Source organism: Phalacrocorax aristotelis, chromosome 1, assembly GCF_949628215.1.
Source record: "Phalacrocorax aristotelis chromosome 1, bGulAri2.1, whole genome shotgun sequence".
NCBI classification, from domain to species: domain Eukaryota; kingdom Metazoa; phylum Chordata; class Aves; order Suliformes; family Phalacrocoracidae; genus Phalacrocorax; species Phalacrocorax aristotelis.
Window position 1 is genome coordinate 216232026 of NC_134276.1, and position 26974 is coordinate 216258999.

The 26974-nt window shown below is 41.7% G+C and overlaps 1 protein-coding gene across 2 annotated transcripts in view; it reads right to left on the minus strand.

Moving 5' to 3' along the window:
• CHCHD3 (coiled-coil-helix-coiled-coil-helix domain containing 3) overlaps positions 1–26974 on the minus strand; it is a 165526-nt gene that overhangs the window by 32471 nt on the left and 106081 nt on the right. The window lies entirely within an intron of this gene.

Consider the following 26974-nt stretch of genomic DNA (forward strand, 5'->3'; position numbering starts at 1 on the left):
GTCAAATTACGCTATGAGGAAGGCAGGTATGATAGCCCACTGCAGCAAACACACTTGACGGAAACTCTGGAAGAGGCAGCGCTATCGACAGAAGTAAAAGGAGAAAACATTTTCCTTTTCCATTTGAGGATCTCACCTTCCAAGGTTCTTCCTCGGGAATTATAACCTTGCAATGCACAGAAATCACTGAGAAAGAACACCAACTCCAGACACGGGTAAAATTGTATTGCAAGTCTAATATTTTACCGCAAATTATAACAAATTGTGTAACATCCACTGCAGTCAAAGGTCACGCACAGATCACAAAGAGCATGTGGGCTACTGCACTCGTGCTTCTGAGATTCAGACCTAATAATTCATTTGTACTGGAATTAAGGTTTCCACGCATGTGACGGGGTCATTTATTTTTTCATAAATCATTGCTGGCCAGTAAGAAAATGAAAATGAAAGCCTCCTCACACCAGTGACCCCCTTGCATTTAGCAATCTCAGCTGCCCAATGACAGTCACATCCAGGTTCCTTGGACGCAGATGAAATCAATAGGTACGCGATTAGACAGCAGACTGACTATGGTGCGAGTGCGGACAGGTCACCATTTGAGATGATGAATAGCTCTCTATCATCCTACAGTCCCCTACGATGCTAACATTTACTATAATCGTATTTGGGCCACGATTTATCTTTCTTTTGCCTGATCAATAAAGATGAACACAACAGTTGTAAGGATCGATTGCAATTTTTTACCATTTTCAAGCATGAGGGAGCATTTCTGACACAAAAACAATATTCTGAGTGGACTTGTTCTACTTTTTAATTGCAGTTCAAGTGGTCAACTGAGCTGCTATATATGCCAAGAAGTTTTAATCCTATGGTAGACTCAAGCTATCAAGGAATCATTTGTTACCTTAGATAAAGCGTACTGTGTTTCTTGGATCAGGTTCTCCTTTGAAATTCATTCAGGTTCTCTTTTAGAGATACTCTCTATAATCCAGAGATGAAGTTTCATTTTAGAAGTCCTCCCTAATCCTCAAGATAAGAGTGCAGCGGTCATTTCTCTAAATACAGAAAAAAGTGGTGCTATAGCATAGCTCTGTTAACATAAATGATTTCCTCCGTCTCCAGATAACACGTATATGCATTTACACTGCCTGTACAGCCTGCATATTCACTTACTGTTCGACTCAAAGTGGAGGTAAAAAGCTACGGTCCAATTCTCAGGTTAGCAGCAGTGGCAAACTATCAGAGAGGAGCTCTGGATCCGGCCTGTGGAGCTTCAGGAGTTCCAGCAGCTCTTCCAAACGCAGCTGCTCTCTCCCCAAAGCGTGCACCGGCGGGGAGGAGGGAAGGAACAGAAATGCAACCCCGCCTACCGCTCTGCATCAAGCACTGCACGCATGAACATACAAAGCTCAGCTATTTATTACATTCCAGATATACATACTCTCTAAATATTCTTGGATTCTTTTAACTAAATAAGCACTAAAACGGTAGCAAATACTACAACCAAGTTCCCTTGTATCTTTGATTTGGGTCCCTCAGGCACATGTAACTCTTCACTTAGAGTTACACAGCATCTCCCTCTCTTTAAAGTCTATTCTGTTGCTGTATAACAAAAAGATGCTTTTCTGCAGACCTTTACAGTCTCCTTTGTTGCAAGAAGTATGAAAGTACAGGAAGCGTGTTCCAAAAGACGCTAGGAACTTCCAAGAGGGAACAGAAGTGTCAGGGTTACGGCAATTAATCATCAGCTCAGATTATGTAGAAGACGCTATTTCTGTCTCTGTTGTGAAGTTCTTGCACGATGTGGGCATGTTGCTTGACTTCAATATCAAAACAAAGCGGCAAATTTGGTTCCTGATGACTAACCCGTAGCTTCTTCAAAGTCAGGTATCTAGTCTAAACTGAGCATGGAGGTGTGCTCCAGAATCGCAGGGGTTGCTGGCTAGCAGATCCCACACATGTAAGTAGGGACATATGGGGGAACCCCAGCAATTACAGGAGCAGGTATGGCGTTACGTCAGAGGTCCGTGTCATCTGGAGAATGGCGATACGTCAGAGGTCTGTGTCATCTGAAGAAGCCCACTGCCTTCTATACTGACATTTTCCAACTTGCAAGTATTTGATTTTAGCACTTAGCTATTCTTTCAGCAGAGAAAGCTTAAAAAAAAAAGGTGAAGAGGAAGCCGGGGGAAGAGAGGAGAAGAAATCCACCAAATGGCAGAAATGCCATGACGTAAAATCATGACACTGAGCTTGCATCACCTGGAAAATTATGATGCTTAAGATCTTCAATACAATCCTGTTCTACCTGACCTAATTACACAGTGGGTAGGACTGACTTGTGCTCGCCAAGCTGTCTTACAGATCCTGACATTCCCAATAGCTATCAACCTCTCTGCTCTGTTCCCTCAAACCAGACAGCTTATTCTTCCGTCAGTCTACTCTTAACTCTACTTCCTACCCTGTACCTCCTAAAGAGGTGACTCTCCTGTTAACCAACTTCTGCCTTCTCACAGCCTTTTTAACCTTCTGTACCCCGTCCCCCTCTTCCAGGCTGCGCCTCTGATGTCCTCGGCTTGAGCCTCCTGCCCCTCTCAGTCTCACGCCACTGGCACAGTCCGTTGTACTTGAGCTGTTCTTCTCGACCTCTGGGCTTTGCATTGCCCAACATGTATTTTGACAGTCCAAGAGCGACAGTTCTCAAGGAGCGAGTAATCCTCAGCCTTCGCTAGCACTTGGGCAGCAGCGCCAAGCAGATAAATACACTATAGGAAACACGATTTTTCTCTGCTTACCCACCTGGATCTCCATGGCAAAAGGTTTTGGTTAAGATAAGCAAAATCTGAGTCCGAGAAGGGAAAACACTGTTTTAATGTATGCGTGAACTGATGTTTTTATAGGAACATCAGTTGTCCTGCTGAACTGGAGTAAGACAAGCTTAGGCACATTTTCCCAGGAACGACAAAAACGAGAACCCAGAAAACATCCAAACTCTGCCCAATTTCAGCTTCCTAGAAAATTCTTAAAATGCAGTTCCAAAATTACCTATTAATCATTTCCTAAAATACTGTAACATTGTGTTAGTTACCATACAGGCAGTAAGCCATTCAGAGGTGTTTTGTTGAAAAAAACTACAAAAAATTTATAAACATTTAGTCAAGTGACTAATTTCACGTGTGGCTTTAATCTAACTGACCTGAATACTAGGTGATCCCCGAGGTCCGTTCCAACCTGTGATTCTGTGAACAGGACCACCACATGTTAAGTTACTTAAGTGTTTCTGGCACAAAAATTACACATAGGATACAACCAAATCGAGTGACAAGTAGTATTTTCAATGCCTTTCATTTAGTACCCTTTGAAAAGAATGATGGGGGTTTGTCATTCTTGGGGAAGAACTGCTTTTTTAAGAGCTGTCTTCAAAGGAGGGACAAGAGAGAAGCGTAGGCTGGCATTGTGGAAGAGAAGCTAAAGAAAAAAGGACATGAATTTTGATTTTAAATCCATCCAATTTCCCCTGATAAATACACAGTGCCACAGCACATATAAATAATGTTATAATTCAGGTAGAGAAAAATGAGATCTGACCACGGGCAAGAGTACTTTCATCATGTTTTCCCCCAAAATAATCTTTCCCGAACAAAAGTAGGAGCAGAAGCTTCTTGAAGAACATGTTGTGGAAGAACAGGAGAATAATTATTTTGCTAGACAGATCTGATTTCAAAGGTCTGTGTAAGAAAAATAAATTCCTACAGAACCTCAGAAGGTCAGCTGTTTTGTCTGCACGCGGGACCTCAAAGCAGAAGCGTGTGTTTTAGTCTCCTCCGAAAATCTTCAGATTTTCGGCCAGATAAAGTTCTGAAAGACCTTGTGTCATCCAACCTGATAAAAGGTTATCAAAAGAACCAGGAGAACTTCAGAGCCCTCATTTAATTTCACTAAAGAAACATCACCTATCTGCACTATTTTATAACAAATGTGCTGAAACTGGTTTTACTGCCGGCATACCACGACTTCTTTTTGGCATTGAAATTTCTCTTTTAAGCCCCTTGGCTCTTAAAGCCCTGAACAGATTCCGTATGAGAGTAACATTCACGGAACCTATTTAAGGTTGGGTTGTTTTTTTTTTTAAATTTAATAGTTATGTAGTTAACAGTTTATTTGACAAAGAAAATGACGTGCGACTTCCATACAAAAGAGACAAATCTGGCCTTCGCTTCAAGTTAGTGCTGTGAAAGACAAAAATGAGCACAGCTTGACTTCAGAGCAGCTCAGCACCTGCTCCACCCACCAAAGGAACGAAGAGCTTGGGCTGTTTGGCACCTTTGAGAATCAGGGGAGAATTTTTAATTTAAAGACTTCTTTTTCCTTGTCATCCTCCCCCACGGAAGGACTCAAAGCATCAGCAGGCAGAGATTACCACGTTCCCTGAATGGCAAATTGGAAAGTTTTCTTTGCCTCTTTTTAATCCATTTCTGCTGAAGTTAAGCTTTCTTTTATCCCTTAATTGAACTTCTGGCCATTTCATCTCAGTATCTTTTACGAACCCATTTGTGGATAGTATGAAGCATTTTGTTTTATTCATTCTGTTGACACGCAGCCTGAGATCTATACGGCCTTAGAAGAGAAGACTTCCAAAGCCAGAAGGAAGGAAGCCTATAAAGTTGCTTCACAGATTTGAGTCCAGCCTCAAGACTGCCACGGTCCCCTTTCTGTCTGGTGCTGCAAAGGAGCGACAAGAAGCCTGGCATGGCCACCGCTGTCAAGAGAGACCTATTACAGCTGTTGTGCAAAGGAGACCCGTAAAGGAGCGTTTTGGTACAGGAGGGGGCCACGAAAGGTGTATGATCGCTAGATCGTGCCCCACGGTTATGCAAACTATAAAGCAGACCATGTCGATTATAAAGAAAAAGGTAAGATTAACTCTTAGAAGAAATAGCCTTAAAACCCCCAGCCATGCTTGATCTGTGAAGCTGCCGCTAAGAGCAACAAATGAGCAAGAAGAGGAGAAATTGGGGAAGGGGAAATAACAAAAAGAGAATAAGACTACCTACTGTAGTGTGCATACATCCCAGTTCCAAATCATACTAAATTACAGCTTTATAGATATAAGACCATTTTTAAGGCATCTTTATTTGAATTCAAAATCTCTATTTGTCTCTGAATTGATTTTAATAAGCTATGGAAAACCAAGTGTATAACGTCATACAGACTCCCAAGTAATACTGCATCTTTATTATACCTCAAATGCTATTAAAATGATATATGAATGAAGTAATTTCTTCTGAAATATCATCAGATCAGGCCTTTGCACAAATTTTTAGATAAGTTATTTTTTATACAAGTTATGACTTCTCTCATCTGATCCAGCTGCACTATTCAGCCAATTGTTGCATTTTTCAACTCCAGAGATGAAATGAAAGATGTTCAACTCCACACGCAGGGAACCTACCTACAGCTTATGACTTCTGCTCTTGTTGGGGTTTTTACATGCTATTATGAGCTCCTTTTTGAACGAGGGGACTGACTGCCTTCATCAGAACCCATCGGACGGACCAGAAAGTTCTCTGTACCTGTCATGGGGGTAAAAATAATAAGGCATTCAGCTTTTAGGAAAATCTACTCAAATGGAGCAGCGTCATGAAAGAATAGCTGCTGCCCAAGGCAAACCAGTTTCCCAATTCGGAACTGCAGCATGAAGGCAACCTCCAGAGAAGCACCCAAGAGATCCCTTGATGAGAGACTTTGAGCACATAACAAGGATGTTCAGGACAACTCAGAAATAGTCAGGGGCTAAAGATGCATGGGCAGATCAGGGGACATGCTTTCAGAGCAAAGGAGAACAACTGATGTGCAAGGAATGGGAAAAGTAGCTGTAAGGCAGGGAGAGAGCAGACTAACTGAAAGAAAAATCAAAAAAAGCTGAAGGTAATGACCTGGGATCCTGGACTAAGCCTACCGAGGACATCTGGATGGTAAGGAAGTTAAGGCTAAGACCAATTTTCAGGATTTTGGTGGAGTTTGCCCAGAGCTACGTATTTCTTCCCTTGGCTCAAATTCAAATGCAATTCCCTCTCTTCTGCCCTTTACTCCCAAGCCTTTATAAAACCTCATCTCCCCCTTATGTCCTGGAAGAAAATGGCTCTGGACCAGAGCACCCCTCCGACAGAATAGATGCCTGAACTGTTAGGGACTGAAGGGAGGAGTCTGGGCACTCAACGCCACCACGTACTTTTTTCTATAGAGGGATAAAAAAGCAAACAGGTATCCAAAACAGTGTTGAAGATGCCAGAAAGAGAGACAGCGCTACCACCCACTCAAACAAAGGAAACAAAGGAGAAGCACATGCTGTATCTTGGCAAATGTTCTGCCAGAAGACAATTCACTTCCCAACATAATTTGTTTGATTTCATGACGCGTGTTTGTCAGAGTATACATTCAGCGTGCGGCAAGTGGGGTGAGGTACTTAACTCAGTTATCAGCAGAAAATGGGGAAAATAGCATATTCTTTGACCTTTTCTTTTGAATTTCCAATTGTTTTGCAGGCACCACTAACTAATACCTTTAACTGCAACTATTCATGTCTTTAAAGTTTCTCCCAAGATACGCTTCACTTCAACTTTTCTGCCCTAGTAAAGCATTGATCTCTAATTTGTTAACACTCAGAGCTGCCAAAGAAAATGAAAACCTTTGTGAAAAGGACAAATCTATTCAAAGTTCTTACAGCTATTCAGCCAAGCATCTAATCTGCATGTAATTGTAGTAGTCTTTAATACAAATGTTCTCAATCTTAGAGATGCATGTGTAAATGCACAACTATATTTATGTCTCCTGCTGATGACAAGATGCCTCATCTAAATGATTCCTATTTACAACTTTCCTTCTCAGTCTCACTCCTTTAAATGTTACACTTTATAAATTACATTCTCCCTAGGGTACCAATGGGTATTATTTCTCCACGTCCCAAAGCAGACTTTCCCCCCAGCATGGCATACGAACATGTCAAGCTGCCAAGGGCCGTCTTGGAGGCATATAGGAATGGGTATTGCTGCTGCCAGGCGTGATGCCCAAGAAATATAAGTTGAAGAATCCCTTCTCCCAGTACCATCGGGCGCAAACTGCAGCACTAGGAACAGCACATTCATAAAGGATTTAAAATCCCTATTGTTGGTTGCCTTTATGGAATTATTCTTAAATACATATCCAATGGGCCACTTTTGCATAGCAAAAGCCACACCATGGGGAACTACATCACCTCACAAGCAAACTAGGATCAGCACGAGTCTGTGGGTTACAAGGATATCCCAATACTTTATTTCAATGTCCACAGCTGCACATTATGTATACATCATTTAAAAAAAACACATATTTTTGCTACAGCAGTGCAAAGTCAACTCAGTTTAAGTCTTCCATTACATTCATGTATTGTTGCAGCTCATCTGCTGCATGAATAACTCTCACAAAGTCCAGCGGTGTCAGAGACTTGAGGGAAGACAGTTTGAGCTTGCTCACAAAGCTGTTGCTGCAAACTTGGAACAGAGACAGCTCTGAGTTCAAGGCAGCTCTTCCACGGACTCCAGCAGCCATAATTTTTAGGATTATCTTGCTCATCCTCTGCAGTCCGAGGAATGATCTGGGAAAATCACTTTAAGCACCACCTGCTCCAAACTTGTTTTGGTCAGCTTTCAGAGGCAGGCAGATATCCCATTACAGTGGTCGAAAGAATAGGAGAAAATTGCTTCTGTGAATTATGGGTGAAAATTTGGCTGGATTATCAGGCTCTACCGTCAGCCATCCCCGTTTAACATCTTTATCAATGACCCAGAGATGGAGAGCATGCTCACCAGGTTTGCAGGTGACACCCAACTGGGGGAACATAAGGAAAGGCCAAGGGAACATAACTTGTTTAGCTGGGAGGAGAAGATGATCTGGGGGGACTGAACAGCAGCTTTAAAAGCCCTAAGAGAAGGTTATCAAGACAGAGACAGGCTCTTTACTGATGTGCAGTGGGACAACAAGAGACAATGGTTGTAAATCAAAACAATAGAGGTTCCAAATAAGGAAAAATATTTCCCTCCAAGGACAATTAACCAGGGGGACAGGGATCCAAAAAGGTTGTGCTATCTCCAGCCTTGGAGGTTGTCAAAGATCCCACGGGACAAAGCATTGAACAAAGCACCGAACAACCTTGTCTGTCCTCAGAGTTGATCCTGCTTTGAGTGGGAGGTTGGACCTCCAAAGGCCCTTTCCAATCCAAATAATTCTATGAATATGTATGCCTAAACTCAGCGATATATCTGATATCAGAATGAAAATCTATTTTGGCTTGTAGATGTGCGATCTGCTCTGCAGCTGTATGTGAAATTCATCTGGTGGCAGAAGCCCAACATAAAGAATCACAGATTAGCTATATCTGCTTTCAAATAAATGGAAAGTAGCTGGGTTTAGCTTTGTTTATTAGATCTACCACTATCACTGCTCAGTGAGATTGGTTGCCTAAGGGCATAATGAGTGCAAGATTACCATTTTTTGAAAAGCACAATGCTGCCACAAATAACACTTATGTGCCAAGCCTCAAGAGATCAAGAATAAAGCTCTTGAAAGAAATTCTAAAATGCTTCGTCTCTCTCAAGCCAACAGCCCTGGCAACAGTGTCATCTCACAGACTTGTTCCTGTCCCTAAATCACAGATTTAAAAAATTTTGTCTTTGTTTTTCTGAGCTGATACCAGGCTGCAATAACTTTCTCGGGTAACTGTCTCAGCACAGCCAACACCAACACTACACCGAGACTCAGAACCAGTTTGATCGATATTACCAAAGGCCTTGTATCGTGGTATTATGAGCTGCAGTATCCAAGTAGGATGAGCTCATTACTCAGGACCACATTAATATTTGCATTTGCAGAGACCAACAAACTTCTTTGGATATCGCTGGCACAAATGTTTTAAATCACAGAATCATTAAAGTTGGAAAGGATCTCTAGGGTCATCAAGTCCGACCACCAACCCAACACCCCCAGGCCTCCTAAACCATGTCCCCAGGTGCCATGTCTGCACGGTGTTTGAACCCCTCCAGGGATGGTGACTCCCCCACCTCTCTGGGCAGCCTGTGCCAAGGCCTGACCACTCTGGCAGGGAAGACATTTTCCTTAATTTCCAACCTAAACCTCCCCTGACGCAGCTTGAGGCCATTTCCTCTTGTCCCATCGCCGGTGACTTGGGAGAAGAGACCGACCCCCACCTCGCTACGACCTCCTTTCAGGTGGTTGTAGAGAGCGATGAGGCTGAGAGGAGGCCTCCTCCAGACTAAAATGTTGGTATCTGGCTTTTTACATCACTGTCAGGTGAAAAGATTTTGATTTTGTCAGGATCACCAAGTCAGTAAAGAAGAGGTGAATATGGAGAGACTGTCCTTTCACTGTGTGAAGTATCAACTGACTGACAGGTGATGCTGTGCAACAAGAGCAAAGCAAAACTGTAAAAAACTACTTATCAGTAACAGGTTTTGGTGATGATGAAGTCACCAGAGTACCTCAAGGATGGTCTTTTGCAGCTGCTTTGAACACCATGTGCGAGCAGTGAGGAAATAACAGGACTGGTACAAGAATGCTGAGGATATAAAAAAATTGCTCAGTGAAAAATGTTGTGTGTATTTGTTTGGATGACTGATAAGTACCTGAATCCAAGAAAACTATGTTTTACACTCAGTCTAGATTGAGCACTATGCTCATATTTAGTGAAGCAAGAAACAAAACGAGCTTTGAGCATGTTTAAATCAAACTAGTGTGAGAATTTTCCAATGCTCTTACAACAGTGTATCCCAGCAGACCCACCCTGTTCAGAAACAGCCTTCTGAAAGAAATGCAGCCAAAACTAAGGCAGGTGGCCCTCTCACTCAAAAACCTGCTGAATAAAAAAAATCCAAGACCTATGAAAAAGAAGCCGATTAAGCGTCTCAGCATGCCACAGTGTAATCATTAGCACCAAATACATTGCTTTGGACGTTAAAGATGTAGTTCTATTGCTCTCAAGTAATAAGGCAACGTGCCGCAAAATTCCTACAGCTGGATAATGTGTTAGGCCAAATAATTCAAATGCAGACCTTTAAAACCATTCATAATTTATAACTATGTTTTGTGACCTCTAAAGATGATTCCCGCGATTTACTGGGCTTCTTTTCCCTGCATTCTTTGCAGGTTCTGTTTATTCCTACTATCCATTTCAGTCCTCCCTCCCGCAGTGCTCAGCGCATCTTACAAGCCGGAGCCGTTATTTTGCCTTTCAACCTTCCTGCAGGTATTTAGTGTATGTTCTGTCCTACATACGTATATGCTCCCGCTGCTGTCTTCATTTTTCCCTTCCATTTTAAATGATCACTTGTGTTATACACCTATATTTTTCCCGACGTCCACAGCCTTTCACAGACACCTCTTCCTCATTAGCCCGAACAGATTTTCAGTTGTGCTTGAGAATGCAGCCTGCATTATACCCAGTCCCCCACACCATGTCCGTTTCTCTCGACAAATGTTGGGGGCTCAGAATTTGCCTGTGTAGGGCACTGCTGTTATTACGAAGCAGGTCTGCTAATCCCTCTACCCGTGCTGGCAACGGCCCACAGCGTTTGTCTCTTAGGATGGGACTCATCACACCGAACCTCAGCGACCTACGGAGAGATGCTTGAACTACGCTTCCTCAATAATCAACAGCCAAATGAGATGGTTTGATCAACTTTCAGCAGCATCTCTCTCACCAGCAACTACTGAGTGAAGCCAGATATTTAATGCAGACTAGATGTTTCCACTTTAAGCCAAGTTAGAGAAAATGCATCAATGCCACAGAACCTCACCAAGGACGAGATGCAAAGACACCGTAGTTTAGACCAACTTTTCTCTGCGGCACATACTCTGTTATACACTCCTGCTAAGCCAACATAGCAGCCAAATCATACACAACTACTGAGGGAAGAGTTACACACCATAGTTATTTTCAAAATACCAGAAACCCAACCACAATCATTTATAAATCTCCTTCATTCCTTACAGAAAACCAGTCCAGCTAGATAAATTATACCCCTATATCAATTAACACAGTTGCCTGATAAATGCACGGAAGTATTTGCAGGTTTTGGTTTTTGCAGTTTATTCTACAAAAAAAATGTTATATCTATATAATGTATGGGAGCATTCAGAACGCACTTGGTACAGTCAATATTTTTTTCTCTTTTTCCCCTCCATAGCACCAAAGCTACTCAACAAAAGCCCCTATATCTTTGGTTTAGTCAGCTATCTTAAATCCACCATGGAAAAAAACATCCATTTTGCTATTACGAGATCTGGAAATACCTTGTAGGATCTACATCACTGTGAGCTTACTGAATACTAAAGTAGCTCCTTGCAATACTGCATGTAGTACTGCAAATACTTATTCATTCTCCAGATGTAACAAATGGTAAGGCAAACTCTCTGAATCAGCAAGCTTCCTTTTATAGTGCCGACTCATAGAATAATTTAGGAGGCACCTTCAGAGGTCACCTATCCCAAGCGTGCGGCTCAAATCAGGTCCAACTACACCAAGTCGCTCAGGACCTCAGCCAGTTGAGTCGAACACCTCCACGGATGATTCCTCTTTTGTATTAAATCTGTGTCTGATGGATCATGCCAAAGAATTGTATTGATGGTACCTGCACACAGAAGCTTTCTATTTACTCTGTCTCTACTTTCATACTATTTCTTAAAGCCCGAACAAGAAAAGTAGTAAAATACTGCTAGTGAACCCAGCGCCACATGAGAACAGGGGTTCATGTGTCTGAAAACGTGTTTTAATTACATCAACTAGTCAAATAAAAAGACATCATATGTCCTCTCACATATTGTCAATAAATCCTCGTTCTGTTAACCACTCGTAAAACTCCCACTTCAAAAATATTCCACACGTGGTATGGTACAAACACACACAGCATTTTATACTTGGTTTTCCAATATAAAAGCACAGGTCTGGTAAGGATTTTGCAGTTTTTTATAAAGTTCTTCCTATTTTACAAGTATCGGAAATAATCTCTTGTCTGTTCATGGCAATAATTCAAAGAAAAAAAAATCACTGAAGTTTTCTGAATTTAAAAGGATCGCTTTCTGCTTTTGAAAAAGCACTTAAAAAAAAAAAAGAAAAAACTTCTTCACATTTTCTAACAAAAGGAAGTCCAACCTCCACTGTTATCCAATAGTTATCTTACCTATACACAGCAATATTTTGTTTTGTTCAGTTGAAAACCTACTAAAATACTACTGCCTGCTCAGCTGCAAGAGATTCTCAAATCCAGCATTCTGCATATTATTTTAAACTTATAATTAAAGAAAGTTTCAAAAAAATTAAGTGACTGTAGCAGCAATAAATGCTTAAGAAGAAAGGAACATCATGAAAGATGTTTGAAATGTGTAATGAGAGTTGGGGTTGTACAGCCTGGAGAAGAGAAGGCGGCAGGGAGACCTTATAGCAGCCTTCCAGCGCCTGAAGGGACCGACAAGAAAGTTGGAGAGGGACTTTTTACCAGGGCAGGTAGTGACAGGACAAGGGGTGATGGCTTTACACTGAAAGAAGGTAGATTTAGATAAGATATAAGGAATAAGTTCTTCGCTGTGAGGGTGGTGAGGCCCTGGCCCAGGTTGCCCAGAGCAGCTGTGGATGCCCCATCCCTGGAAGTGCTCAAGGCCAGGTTGGACGGGGCTTTGAGCAACCTGGTCTAGTGGAAGGTGTCCCTGCTCATGGCAGCGCGATTGGAACTAGATGATCTTTAAGGTCCCTTCCAACCCAAACTGTTCTATGGTTCTATGAATGAACACGGTATGGTCTCTATTAATTTCAAGGGACATGTTACGCTGTCAATGCATTATTTGGTAGCATTAAGTAAAAAAAAATAGTGTACCGATTCACTGGTATTAAAGGGGACAAGACAGCGAAGACATAGAACCACAGAATATCTCAAGGTGGAAGGGACCCATAATGATCCTCAAGTCCAACTCCCTGCTCCTCACAGGACTACCTAAAACTAACTGATATGACTAAAAGCATCATCCAAACACTCCTTGAACTCTGACAGGCTTGGTGCCATGACCGCTTCCCTGGGGAGCCTGTTCCAGCGACCAACCACCCTCTCAGTGAAGAGCCTTTTCCTAATGCCCAGCCCGAACTTCCCCTGATGCAGCTTCATTCCATTTCCTCATGTCCTATCGCTGGTCGCTAAAGAGAGGAGATCAGCTGCCCACCCTGAGGAAGGCTGTGATGAAGTCACCCCTCAGCATTCTCCAAGCTGAACAAGGCAAGTGACCTCAGCCGCTCCTCGAAAGTCTTGCCCTTGAGACCTTTCACCACCCTGATCATTCTCCTCCGGACTCGCTCTCATAGTTTGATGTCCTTCTTACACCGAAGCACACCGTGCTCGAGGTGGGGCCACACCAGTGCAGTGTAGAGTGGGACAGTCACCTCCCCTGACCTATGCCGTGCTTGATCACTAAATTGAACCCAAAATGATCACCAAATTGATCTGAACTACAGGAAACTATATCAAGGTGTTTTGTGTAAGGACAGACAGAGCTCCTGAGTGCCTGACACACAGGGTAGGGATGGCGCCCCGTGAAAAAGCAGCGCATGGAGTCCTCATCGAAGACTGTGGCTCTTCTCTTATTCCAAACCACCTTTTCTTTTCTCTTTATGCTTTACCGAACAATACATAGCTTCTAAAAAAGATCATTTGGGTATGTTGTGTTCACATCCAAGGTTACCTGCTGAATATAAAGCTTGCACAACTGAAAGCCAGTGGGAGGTGGGGAGAAGAAAAAAAGGGAAAATCTCCGTATTACTATGGTAATCACAAAAGCCATGCATACATCCAGCACCTACCTCTACTGTAAATCCCACAAAGTAGGGTTTGCTGCAAAATAATGCATAAGATATCGCTCTCCGCAATCTAGAACAGTCTTTATTACATATTTTTGTAACTCGCATTATGCTGTTTCAATGCGCTACACAGCAATACCCGTGCAACCCTATATCCACCTGATACGAAAAACAACAATTTGCTATCTTAAAAATGAAATCTGCTCAAAAAAATGTAAACTACGATGCACACTTGAAAACCCTGTTAGACAAGTTAAGCAAGAAATGGCAAAACAGTAACTTAAAATCATGCTTTCATATTTCTAGACATTTTGCTGAATAAAATGGTTATAAAAAAGACTGTATTTTAACTTGCTTGCTTCTCTAGACAATATGTGATATCTCCCATATAATTTATCAGAGGAGTCACCCTCAGTATGATACTCTGATGATTACATTGTTCTTCCCCTGCTTGGAGAAACTGAGGCAATGAAAAAACGGTGAATTTCCCAAGGTATGAAACAGAAATAGGACTATCAAGCAGATTTTCTGTTCAAATGTTTCCTCGTTACTCAAAGGCAAAATTGCCATTTACTCAAAAAATAGAGGCATTTTCTATATCTTGGGTCAAAACACAAGTATTATTAATACCTGTAGAAAGCAGTAATTATAGTTTATGTCATGTTATCCGCTGCCAAGCACTACTATGCTTCTACTTTTGAAAACTGTAGGCTAGTGAGGATTAACTCCTGGAATCAGTAGCAGGCTTGGCACGAACAGACATTTGAGCTGGCACGCAGCAACAATTATCTGCGATGCTTTTAAAAATACATATGGTACCAAACACCGAAAAAATATTCTGTATTATTGTCACAGTCTACTGGGAACAAGGAATAGCTTCTTTGGGCTTTATGTTTGGTAAATTAATATAGACAAACAAGCAATAAATTTTGTTGCAGGAAAAAACTGGATTACAGTGGTACCAGACATGGAAAACACTGAAATGTTATTAAGGTAAAGCATTTTTTAAAAAAATTACAATTCTCTGCGAATTAGACATATGTTTGAACTCCTCGGCTATGGTTCATTTGAATTTGCTTCCTAATTACTGCAGCTCTGTTTTTGTGTTTTAGTGTGCATAAATACATATTCCTGCATGATTATGGCCCACAGTAGCACAAACGGTTAAACTCTCTGACATGGGGAAAAAAATAAAGATTTCAAAAGTGGCAGGAGAGTATCTACTCATTTCAAACACATGATTATCTTTCCATATTTCAAAAGGAAAGGCCTTTTGAGGCATAGAAATATGCATGTGAATAGAAACATATTGAAAATTCTCAGCTTTCAGGTATAATGCTTTTCAGTTAGAAAGGCAGAAGATGGGGGAACTTTCAATTCTCTGTGACACGCTTAAAGAGACCTGAGCGCACCGCCAGCCTGGCATGATCATTCCCGTCCCCTCTCCCGGCTGCTGATGGCTCACTACTTTTGCTAAGCTCTGTTGATATCCTAATTAAAAACTACAAGCCCCTCCACTGGACCTATTTCATACCAAGCAGGTTATCAGACACAGAAGCCATCAAGAGCCGGGAAACCAGTTAAAACAGAATACAAGAAGAGAGAAAAAACTTTCACCTTGGAAATACTAGTGTAAAAATAACACATTATTTTTCCGAGAAGTATCTCACCGATACAGAAAAGCAATGCCAGCGGCTCCCTCCCTTCCGAAGGAACGGGGAGTCAGGGATTTTAAAGGAATCTGGGTAATGCCCAAGACAAACCGGTTTTGCTCTCTTCAAAGCAAAAACTCAACTGCAAACGGGTTGTCACTAGACTTGTCACCAAGTCAGTTTTTCTGATTTTCTCCCCCCCTATTTTCCCCAGTTTTCTTCCTTCAACCCTCGTCACCTTGATTTTGAGTTCCTTCTGCCACCTGTAAAGCCAGTATTTTAGTTTCTCAGGAGTTTCACAGAATACAGAAAAATCTGGAATTCTGAATTTCTATATTCAGTTTTTAACACAGAAGAAAACCTTTTCTTAAGCTTTCACTCCTTCTGTAGCAAAGCCTGGCCCAGGCTGAGATCTGGGCCACAATTAATCTTACACAAAACCCGGTACACCTGCCTTATCCCCCCTGTTGGCAGTGGGCTTAAAATGTGGCTGCATCCCAAGATGTTGGTTCAGCTCTTACAGTGGCTGGACTCTACCTGATGTTAAGAATGCCATCACTAGACACAACGGCTCCTGGGCTGGACTTGGTCTCTTGCACGTGAAGAGGACAATAAAATGAGATGAGAAAGACGACATGCCTATACCAGGCCACAATACAGAGCACCGATTTCCTCAAGCACGGTGTGAGCCGTGTCCCTCACACAAAGCCTTCCCAAAACCAAGCGTTTCTCTGTGCTTACGCTATAGGAACCGAAACGCGGATTAAATGCGCCGTCCCTTTTCCCTATATTCACACATACACAAATGGTGAACCACCAAAACCTCACATGAAAAAGGCCGTGTCTGAATCGCAGCTTATTGTTCAGCGAACCTAGAATAGCCTCACAAAACCCATCAGCGGCCAGATGTAAATGCCTGGTGCTAGCGCTGCATTTCGGCAGCTCCTCTGAGCTGAGCAGAGCCCTCTCTCCCTCCCAAGGCCAAGTTATTAAGAAATTGTTTGTCGACTTAGATTGGATTGATCATTTATTTCCCAAATTCCTTTTCCCATCATTTACTCATTATACGCCTCCTCCTGATGTAAGAGGACATTTATTAGCTTCTGCATTTATTGTGCCTGCAAATAGAAACATTCTGCAGCATTTCCTGGGGATTCTCTCATTTATCTATTGGTTACGGGACTGAAGTATTTTTAGGGGCAGAAAAAAATTAAAATATCACTCAGCCTGACAGCAGCGCAAATGAAGCCGGTATGTGCTTGGGAAGGCCATTCCAGCCGTCAGGTTTACAAGGCTATCTACAAAAAAAAACATGGCAACATTTCGCATAAACATTATTGTTTTATAATGAGAAAAATTACTAACTACTGCTTAGGCAGAAAAGGGACTGTTTGAAAGGGAAAAGGTGCTCAGAGACTGTTTTGATCCACATAATGTCATTGATACTTGTTTAAATAGAAAGTATACTTAAATTGGTACTTCTGGGTTTTAAATGCAATTGCACAAAGGACAGAGAACAGAAAACAAGTTAAAACAAGGACTGGTCTGAATGGCACTTTTTTACTGGCCAAAAGTAAAATTACTGGGCAATTTTAAAAAAAAAAAGTCTGAATATATTAAAAAGATAAATATGTTTAAAGAAAAATGTTTCTATCAGATTCCCAGGGAACTGAAAGAGACTAAAGGATTATTCCTGTGGAATTATTCCAAGTATCATACAACCAGTAAAATCGCCAGCAAGTATCCTAAGAATTCAGTATTTTACTTGTCAGGTGGTTCAGCCTAGAGTTGCAGTATTTTTAAAGTATGTTACCTTGACAAAGAAATCCAAGCAAACTCTCTCACTGAGTGTGCTTTCAATATAGTGTTAACTTAGTACAGGATTTGTTCCCAAACTTCAACTTCTGTAAAAGAAAGAGGGTGGGAGGAGGGAACAGACCTGGGTGAAATGAAAGCTGCTTATTCATTAACTACCCATATGTTGAAACATTTTGCCATATCCTATGAAACACGATAAACACCGCCTTTTAACATTCAAATGACAACATTTCTTTGGTTTGTTCCATTTTGCCTATTAAAAAAAATTCTCTCTCATGATACTTTTCTTTGCTCCTCAAGATGGGGAAGGGGAAAAGCGCAGCTGAAACTCTAAACGAAAACAGATGCAGACACAATCACTAAGGGTGACTTAGGCGATGCTGACATGTTTGTGTTTAACTGTATGCATCCACTAATTTGTACTCATAAAAGCGAGCGGTGCTGGATGAACAACCTGCTTAGCCTCGTTAGGATCCAGCACCTGCTTTTGCAGAACGGCCATCCCACGAGAGGAGCGCTTGCTCCCACGCCGCGCACGCGGCCAGGCCCCACTCACCGGGATTTCACAGAGTCCCAGACTAGTGGGGGCTGGCAGGGACCTCTGGAGCTCACCCCGTCCCACCCCCTGCTGGAGCAGGCACCCCCAGAGCAGGGGCACAGGGCCGCATCCAGGCGGGGGGTGAATGTCTCCAGGGAAGGGACCCCACAGCCTCTCTGGGCAGCCTGTGCCCCTGCTCTGGCACCCGCACAGGGAAGGGGTTTGGCCTCATGTTCAGGGGGAACTTCCCGTGTTCCAGCTTGTGCCCGTTGCCCCTTGGCCTGGCGTTGGGCACCACTGAAAAGAGCCCGGCCCCATCCTCCTGACACCCGCCCTTCAGGTATTTATAAGCATTGATGAGATCCCCCCTCAGCCTTCTCTTCTCCAGGCTGAACAAGCCCAGGTCTCTCAGCCTTTCCTCACAAGGGAGATGCTCCAGCCCCTGATCCCCTTGGCAGCTCTGCGCTGGCCTTGCTCCAGCAGTTCCCTGCCCTTCTTGAACTGGGGGGCCCAGAATTGGCCGCAGCCCTGCAGATGTGGCCTCACTAGGGCCTTCCCGTGTCCTTCCATGAGACAGGGCAAGCAATGGCAGGGAAAGGCATTATCTCCTGACAACATGATCTCAGACACGGGAATAAAGAAGGGGGAGAGTGAAGGAGCTGCCCAACATGCTGCTTTTCGCCTGCTTTGTTTTTCAGTATTGCCTCAGATGTTCCCAATCCCATCGCAGCTTATCCTTATCTATATCTTTTATTCATAGGAGTAACGTGCATATCTGTTCAGACTTCACAAGCACCAAGATTCAAGTTGACTTTAACACAAATTGAAACACTCACAGAAAAATAAAGATTAGTTATGACCAGTTATCATGGGACCGTAAATAAATTCCTATTCTTAAAGTACAGTAGGAGGTCAGAAATGCTGAGATCCAGAGCGGTGATAATTGTATAACTGAGGAAAAGTTAAGGAAAAAAAAATACAATTCAAGCAGTGAGGACTTAAAGGCTGCAGGAAGAGAAATGTGTTTTTGAAAGAAATCATCTTTACAAAGCTACGTGATAGTCAGATAAACACAAAGCACTATATAAATAGCCAATTCCTGAAAAGTATTATTTCCCTGTTTCTTGGGTCAGTAAATCCCCCATTAACTACCAAAATCTCTAAGAGTTTGAATTCTCGAGGTTTTGAGCATCTCATTTCCAATCAAAAGCTCTCCCGCCTCTCTGAGCGTACCTCTGCAGAGGCAGACAGAGCAACCGCACCTCAGAAACACACCTTCCCCCACACCTGAGGACATATCAGCGCCGAAATTCTGTAGGAAATGACACTGGGACATCCTAGAGGCAAAGAAAGGGACTTCGGGATGAGATTAAAACAGCATTTTACGCCAAAAAGCATAATGAAACGTAGCAGGAAGAGTGGAGGGGAAATATCAGAGCCAGTTCTGGCCAGCAATGCAAGAAAGATGTAGGAAACCAGAAGCTACTCAGGAAAAGAAAGTTGTAAGAATGAATATGGGTTAGAGGGAGATACTAACGGCGATAGAATAAAGGAAAAAAAAACCATAACTGCATTTCAAAAAGCAGAGCATGTTTGAAAAGTCCTGAAAGATCACACAAACACCTCCCTGCTGCAGGACCCTAAGTCAGCAGTCTGCACCCAGCGTACCATTATCCCTAGGTCTTCTGCAATGTCTTACAAAACAAAACCATGGAATTATTCACCTTTTGCCCCAAACTCAAGCAAGAAAAAAACCCCAAACCCATTCCAAGCCACGGTTTGGCACATACTGGATAAATAAAAAAAAAAAAAGGATTGCAAACAACCTAGATGAAACTAGTGGTTACATGTTAGAGGTTATCAAGCTTCTTACTGCACAGGGGAAAAAAGCCTGGAATCATAGTTATCGCACTTATTTTTTGGTCTCCATTTATATAAAGACACACATACAGAATGGAAAAATAATCTATAAACAAACATTCAGAGAAACATCAATACCTACTATTCAGCGTGGAACAACTCCTTATTTTGTTATTAAGCGGCATTTCAGCATTGCTATTGATTGGATACGTGATAGTGGACGACGAGACTGAAACAGGTATTTTTAATGGGAAAATGTCTCAGAAGAAAACACCATGCATATGTGGTGGGCTTGGAGGAAAATAATCTATATATATCTATAGGTGAGGTGTGTATTTAATAACAAACATCTTGGCTACTTATTCATAAATGGTAAATAAAAGATAATGAGCAGAAAAAACTAGAAAATCAAGGCTTAAAAACAATTGTTCAAAATAACGACTGTGGCTCAGCAAGATACGGAGGTAGCGCATTAATGCAGCATTCCTGTCGGAAGGCTACAGCTCGCTCTGCCTTTGTCAATCAGGTTGAGGTTTCAGATATTGTAATTGGTAGCAAGTTTCCTAATCTCAACCTGCCAGGCAAGAAGCGCTCAACAAAAGCTCTATCCCCAAAATATAATGAAATTTGAAGAGAGAAATTTTCTAGTATTGGCAACGTGAAGCAAGATCACAGGTTGGGTTGACAGCTTTATTATGCTAAACTGACAAAAACATTACGCTCTGGTCAGTCCTAAAAAGTCAGTCTGGTGGTTTTCATGAGCAGTGTGGAAATACAAAGCGCTGGGAAACTCTGATGAACTCCTGCTTTTATCTTATTGGTGCAGTGTATGAGCTCAGACATATAAAATCCTCCTGGCCCAAGTACAAAATGAGAAATTAAAATGTCTTGATTTTATACACAGGTCTCCTGCTGCACCGATTTGGGGAAAACAGCAAGAACCCCCTGTCACGGTTGAATATCCATTCAGGAAAAAGAAAAAAGACACCAATAACTTCACAGAGATAATACAATTCATTAATAATTACATGATAGGATACATGGTACTATTCCTCAAATGGAAGCTGTAATACCTTTTATTGCTTCTATCTGAAAAATGTTTGGAAATAGGGTTATGTATTGATATACAGGGTTTTTCTGTATATAGATATATGTATACACGCATATTTATTGCATATTGTATTATACATGTTTTATGTGATTATTTTGTTTTCAACTAAGAATCAATTTATATTGATTATTGTTTAATTGACATATTACATACATCATGTAATAACGTATATTGTGTATATATATGTACAAATATATATATTTGATATGGGCAGGGGGGGAGAGAGGGAAATAGGCAGACAGATAGCTAGAAACAAGAAAAAAACACTGAGAACATCTCACAAAAATGGATGGGAAATAAGAATGACGGAATTCTCTTCTTTCAAGCCATGGATATTTAGAGACTGATGCTATAATGACTAGTTAAAATGCAAAATTATTGTTAAGTGATACAACACAGGCTTAGAATTTACAGAGAAGAAAGGTCTGCAACTGCCTTTCAGCAACTCTCCTCTGAAATACAAGGGACGGGCTAGGTCAAAGACAACACGGGTATTACTGAAAGCACCAGTTTAAATAGCAGAAGAAAGAAAACGAGTGAGCATTTTTACCAAATTCACCTCTCCAGACAGAGGACTACGAAGCCTCCCCGTAGAAGCAAACTGGAGAAACTCTTGAAGTTGGGGAGGTTATAAGACATTATATAAGACACCGCGTTCTCAGAAAAGGTGTTGGCAGTATACGCTAAAGCCGCTACCGAGAGGTTGTTTTACTCATCTACGATAAGAATAATGCAAAATATAAAGCAAAGGTGGAACAGAGTGGTTGTTCCTGTTGCTATACATTATGTTTAGAACCGAAATCTATTTGAGCGACATTTTGTATTGCAATGGACAATTTGGAAAACCTACCGGTATGACGTGCATCCAACAACAAAACCACACGTTCCACTTGATCAACAAGTACAACTTCGCGAGTCTCAGCTCCGTGCTAGAGCTAATTCCATTTCTTCATGGCAACAATGAAAAGAGGTTTCCTGAGCTTTCCCTGCATCTCCCGTAAGTGCTCAGTACATACTATCATCAGGCAAAACCATTTCTTACTTTGCTGGATCCAGCCTCAAGTCTTGAAACACTGCGCCTACATCGCTGCTACTCGATTTTGAAAGACATGAAAGACTGCAGTACAAACGTGTGGAGAGTAAACATGTTTGCTCTGGTGAACACAAAACTCTAAACACAAGAGGTGAGAGAAGAATCATCCTCTGGTGATAAAATTCTTGCTGATACAGTCATGCAAGACTGAAGAAAGTAAACAGCCTGATAACTTAAAAATAAATAGAAACAAAAAAAAAATGTTTGAACTGCTAAAATACATTGTAGGGAATAAAAATGTTTGTAGTTATTATACTGCTTTATAAGAGTCCCCCTCTGTTATCTACATCTTGCAAACTACAGTTTACAAAAAACATAGCAAACAGATTCTGATTATTTAGTTGTTGAGATTTGAAAAGGTAAACAAGTCTCTGAAGCATCTGAACAAATGTGGCACTCGCATTGTTTGCATCTTAGCGCTTATGTTCATTATAAACACCTACAAAAAGCCAATACTTGGCTGTGAAGCTGAACCGTATATCATCTCCTTTTCTGAGCACTGGGGTATCACTGCAAAGCATGTTGGCCCATGCTAAGCCTTGAATCAAAAAAAAAAAAGGAAGAGATCATTAAATTATAATTTCCCCACACAACTGGTATAAGCATTTCCTACCAACAGGATTAGTATGAACGCAAGATCCCAGAATAAAGCTGCTCAGCAGCGAGGATGGCAGTTTAGTGTCTAGTAAATTTGATTTCTCTGAAAATCCTGACACATCATAATAGTGAAATCCTATTTACTGTAGCAAGCAGGATGGATAATACTATTTAACACCTGGTATAGTATATGCCATCAGCTCACAGCTTTGTGCTCTGCGTGCTCATCTTACCTTAAGGTTAATGCTCCTTGACAGCCTACATGGTAAGTAGAATCCCCAAATTAAGTGCCGAACCTACGATTTGCAAATCCTTCCTCAAAACTTAAGTCATGAAAAAATGGACGCAGATAAGAGGATCACATTTCCAGGAGTTATGTCTATATTCTCAGGCTCTGCTCTGGCAGTAAGCCCTGGATGGTGCAGGAGTATCCCTGCACAAAGGCCACTAAAGTCAGCAAGGACACGCACAGAAATTACAGAACGGGCAAGGAAGAGCTATTAGGGCAGTAACTTGTTGAGTGCTAAATCTTTAGCCTATCTACTGTAATGCCGGAACCTCCAAGCGCTAACAGAATCACTTTATTGCCTTATGCAGTACGCATATTCACACGCATGCTACTCGATACCTACGGAAGGTAGTTCTAGGAAATTCACAAGCATAGAAACTTTGCTCGAGTGAGAAATATCCTGATTAATACAGTCATATCTTGCTCATTCACACTGATAAACTAAGTAGTTGTGCCATACCGCAGTGTATTAAAATTAATTTCCGTTTGCTCCTATGACTAGAGGCATGATTCTCGTAATGAAGCATAATAGTATTATGAAGCAGTGTAACATGGAAATAGTTGGATTTGCTGAAGAAAATTTGAGGTAGGAAGAGTTGCATCGTTCTTGAAGCAACAGAAGCATGCGGAGATACACCTCACCATGAATGTCTGCCTGACGCCAAAACTACAGGCAGAAGACGGAGCAAAAATATTCCAGGGCAAAAGCAACCGGATGAGGGACCGACAGGGTGTTTTTCCTGTACGGGTGCCAGAGCAGGGGCACAGGCTGCCCAGAGAGGCTGTGGGGTCCCTTCCCTGGAGACATTCACCCCCCGCCTGGACGCGGCCCTGTGCCCCTGCTCTGGGTGTGCCTGCTCCAGCAGGGGGTGGGACGGGGTGAGCTCCAGAGGTCCCTGCCAGCCCCTACCAGTCTGGGATTCTGTGTCGGCTGCTCTGTAAACAAAATTAATGCAGCTGTTGGTGTTGACTGGATCCCACGCATCTCAGCGACATTAGAGATGCAAAAGGTGGTTATGAAGTCTAAAGCCACCGGGGCTTGGAACCGACGCTGCAACCAGTGGCACAACGGAAGGATGACGGACATGGAGGAGCTGAACGGAACAACGACGAATACAGAAGGACAGAAGTGCGTGACTGCACGTGTGGATACTCACATGAGCGAATGTTAGAGAAAGAGGCCATAGCATTGTCCTTCCAGGCAGCAAGCTGCTCAATCTGCCTGAGACATTAGTTTTCCTTGTTCTTGCTCTGCTATTTTAAAAGAAAAATGTTTAAAATGCCACTAATGCCACCTCGTAAATAAATAAGACAATGTAGGGTACACACATGTCAATGATCTGAATACTGATATCTCTGGGGTGTTTTTTTTTGCTGTAGTCAAAAAGCACCATTAGCCTGTAAGGAGACAATGAAAAACACTGACAAATTCTTCTCAAAGCTTCATGTGCAAACTCTTAAATAACAGCTTCACATCCTAGTCAGGTATACAGCATGAGAAGGTTATTCTTTAACTCCTTTGTTAAACTATCTCATTTTGCTTTGCTGCCGTGGAGCATGTAGTAACTCATAGCTTATGTACTATATTTGACCTAGAAACACTGGCAGCTGTTAGGGGAATCGCTGGGTTTTTGGAAAGTATCAAAAGGTTTTTAGCACATAAACCAAATTTATGAAGAGATATTGCCCTGGAGAATAGAATTGTTTATGTTTTAGTATTGCAGCTGTCACTGGTGCACAGTTATTTCGTCCTGTATTAATGCCCTGAAAAGGTTGAGCATCTTCACTCAGTCACTGAAATATTTTATAATTGACAGACTTCATCTGGCACTGAATATGTATAATAATTTTCTCCATAAGGAGCACACTGTGCTGACACTAATCTGTTCTGTTGTCGTCTCCCTTTATTATCAATGTCTGCATTGTTTTTTCAGCAGCATTGAAGAACACAAATACGAAGCTTCTAATTGAAAAAGCTAAGTAATCAAAAAGCCAATTAATCATACAGATGAGCTCTGACACTCAATGATGCAACAGACAGAAATACCACACACGCATAACTGAAGTATTTTTAAAGTGTGCTTATTTGATGTAAGAATGATCTGAGAATGTAATTAGCATTCTTTGTCACAGGTGACAGACTCATATTGCACACATCTTCATACTGACATTACTTCTGTGAGCTCCGCTTGCTCCGCGCCCTCCTTACCTCCCATTCTGATCTTTTCTCTGCCGAACAGCCCGTACTCCGACTTTGTGTACCTTCCACTGAAATCAGGACAAGTTTAGGAACAAATAAGCAGCCTATTATTGTGCTCTGTAATTTCCAGGATGTTAGGCCTTGCCAGACCTTCCTTTTTCCTTAAACCTCTGTTTTCAACCCAATGCTCAAAAATCACCAACTCTGAAACTCACAAATGACCTTAATAAGGGCTGCAGGCACCAGCCGCAGGGAAGCTGGGATTGCAGGAGACGCGACCTTTCTGCTTTTGCAGGTTTTCATTCTGTAATCTCCACATCTCCTAAAAAGTTCAAAGTCAGTTTTGGAGCACAGAGTTCACCTCCTTTCAGAGCTCGAACAACTCTTTTTTGTGTAGAAGGGATACGCACATGTACTTTGAAAACAACCTGGATGACAACCTGGCAAAGGATTTTTAGTCAGAAGGAGAAGACAAGCCTTAATACCACGAGAGCTCTACGCTGAAGATCGAGCAAACATCATCCATGGCACAAGTCAGTCAATTCAGAACCGCCTGCTGTCATCTTGGAGACTTCCAAGTCCGAGAAGAGAAAGCAAGAGACGGCAGAGTTCACCCATTTCACAGCACCTGGGAGACGACACTTCAGCAGCACTCAAATGCCGTTATTTCAAGTTCATTATCTCACTCGCACACAACAATGATATATTCACATGCATCTTAACATGTGATTCCACACCGGAATTCCTCACTTCACAGGAGCAAGCGAAAGCACTGTATCAGTGACCTACTTTAACCTTAAAAATAACTAAGAATAAGACCTTATTTGCTGCATAGCACCTTAAAAAGGTAAAAGAAAAGCTTTCAAAGAATCATGGTTTATCACACATCCCTCACCATGAATTACTCGGTACTACTCGCACCGAACCAATATAATGGAAGGCTGATAACTAAGAGCAGGGGCACAACCACCCCATAAGACGCCAGTTTAAATGAGATACTGCAGATGCTTTTTCCTCTAACCCCAGCCAGTTATTTGAGAACAAGGACAATATTCTGTGGCTTGGTGGTTTTTTGTTTTTTTTTTCTTTTGGTGAAGGATCTTAATTTTTAACTGCTTAAATAATGCACCATTTTAGAATCATTACCCTAATTTACCCTCGTCCTTTCAAACCATTTTTCATTGCCAAGAACATGGACTTCATTAATGTAATCTTCAAAAAGGTAGGACAAAACACTGAGACAGTATCTGATATGCCCTCTATTTAAAATATTCATTAAGACCAATTATACACACTGATAATTCAGGCAACATGCGTTTCTTCCTAATCCATAAAAACAAGGCGTTTTCTTCTATCCCGCTAAGCTGCATAAATGAATACATATTTTGATAATATCATTTCGAAAACTAACTAAAAAAAAATCCAAATTAATCAACAATAGGTAGGCTGAGGAAGAAGGCAGAGGGGTAAAGGAGGCAAATGTATTCAGGCTAATGGTTATGACGAACCTGGGATCTAGAAAATTATGACAGCAGTAATTATTAGAAATTAACATCCTATAAAATAAACCCTATAAAGAATACGAACACTAACAGCGATACGTTAGAAACATTGTAAGCATGTCACACAGCTTACCAAACTGTTCTGTACAGTTTAGTTTCAAGTCTACTGTAAAAAAAAGACACAGAAGTGCTTTTTTAAACACGGCATAACGAACCTGCAATTAACATCAAACTCTCCAGGTACTGGTGGCCTTTGGGGGAATGACTAACACCACCCAACGAAAGCAACTGCGAACTGCAACGGAAGCAGGAATTCGGTACGCATCTTCACACTTCACACGCAATTTTATGACTGCTTGACGGTACTCATTCACTTACACCGGCTCTTCGTTGGTGCTGGTATAAAAGTAACTTCGTTTTGAG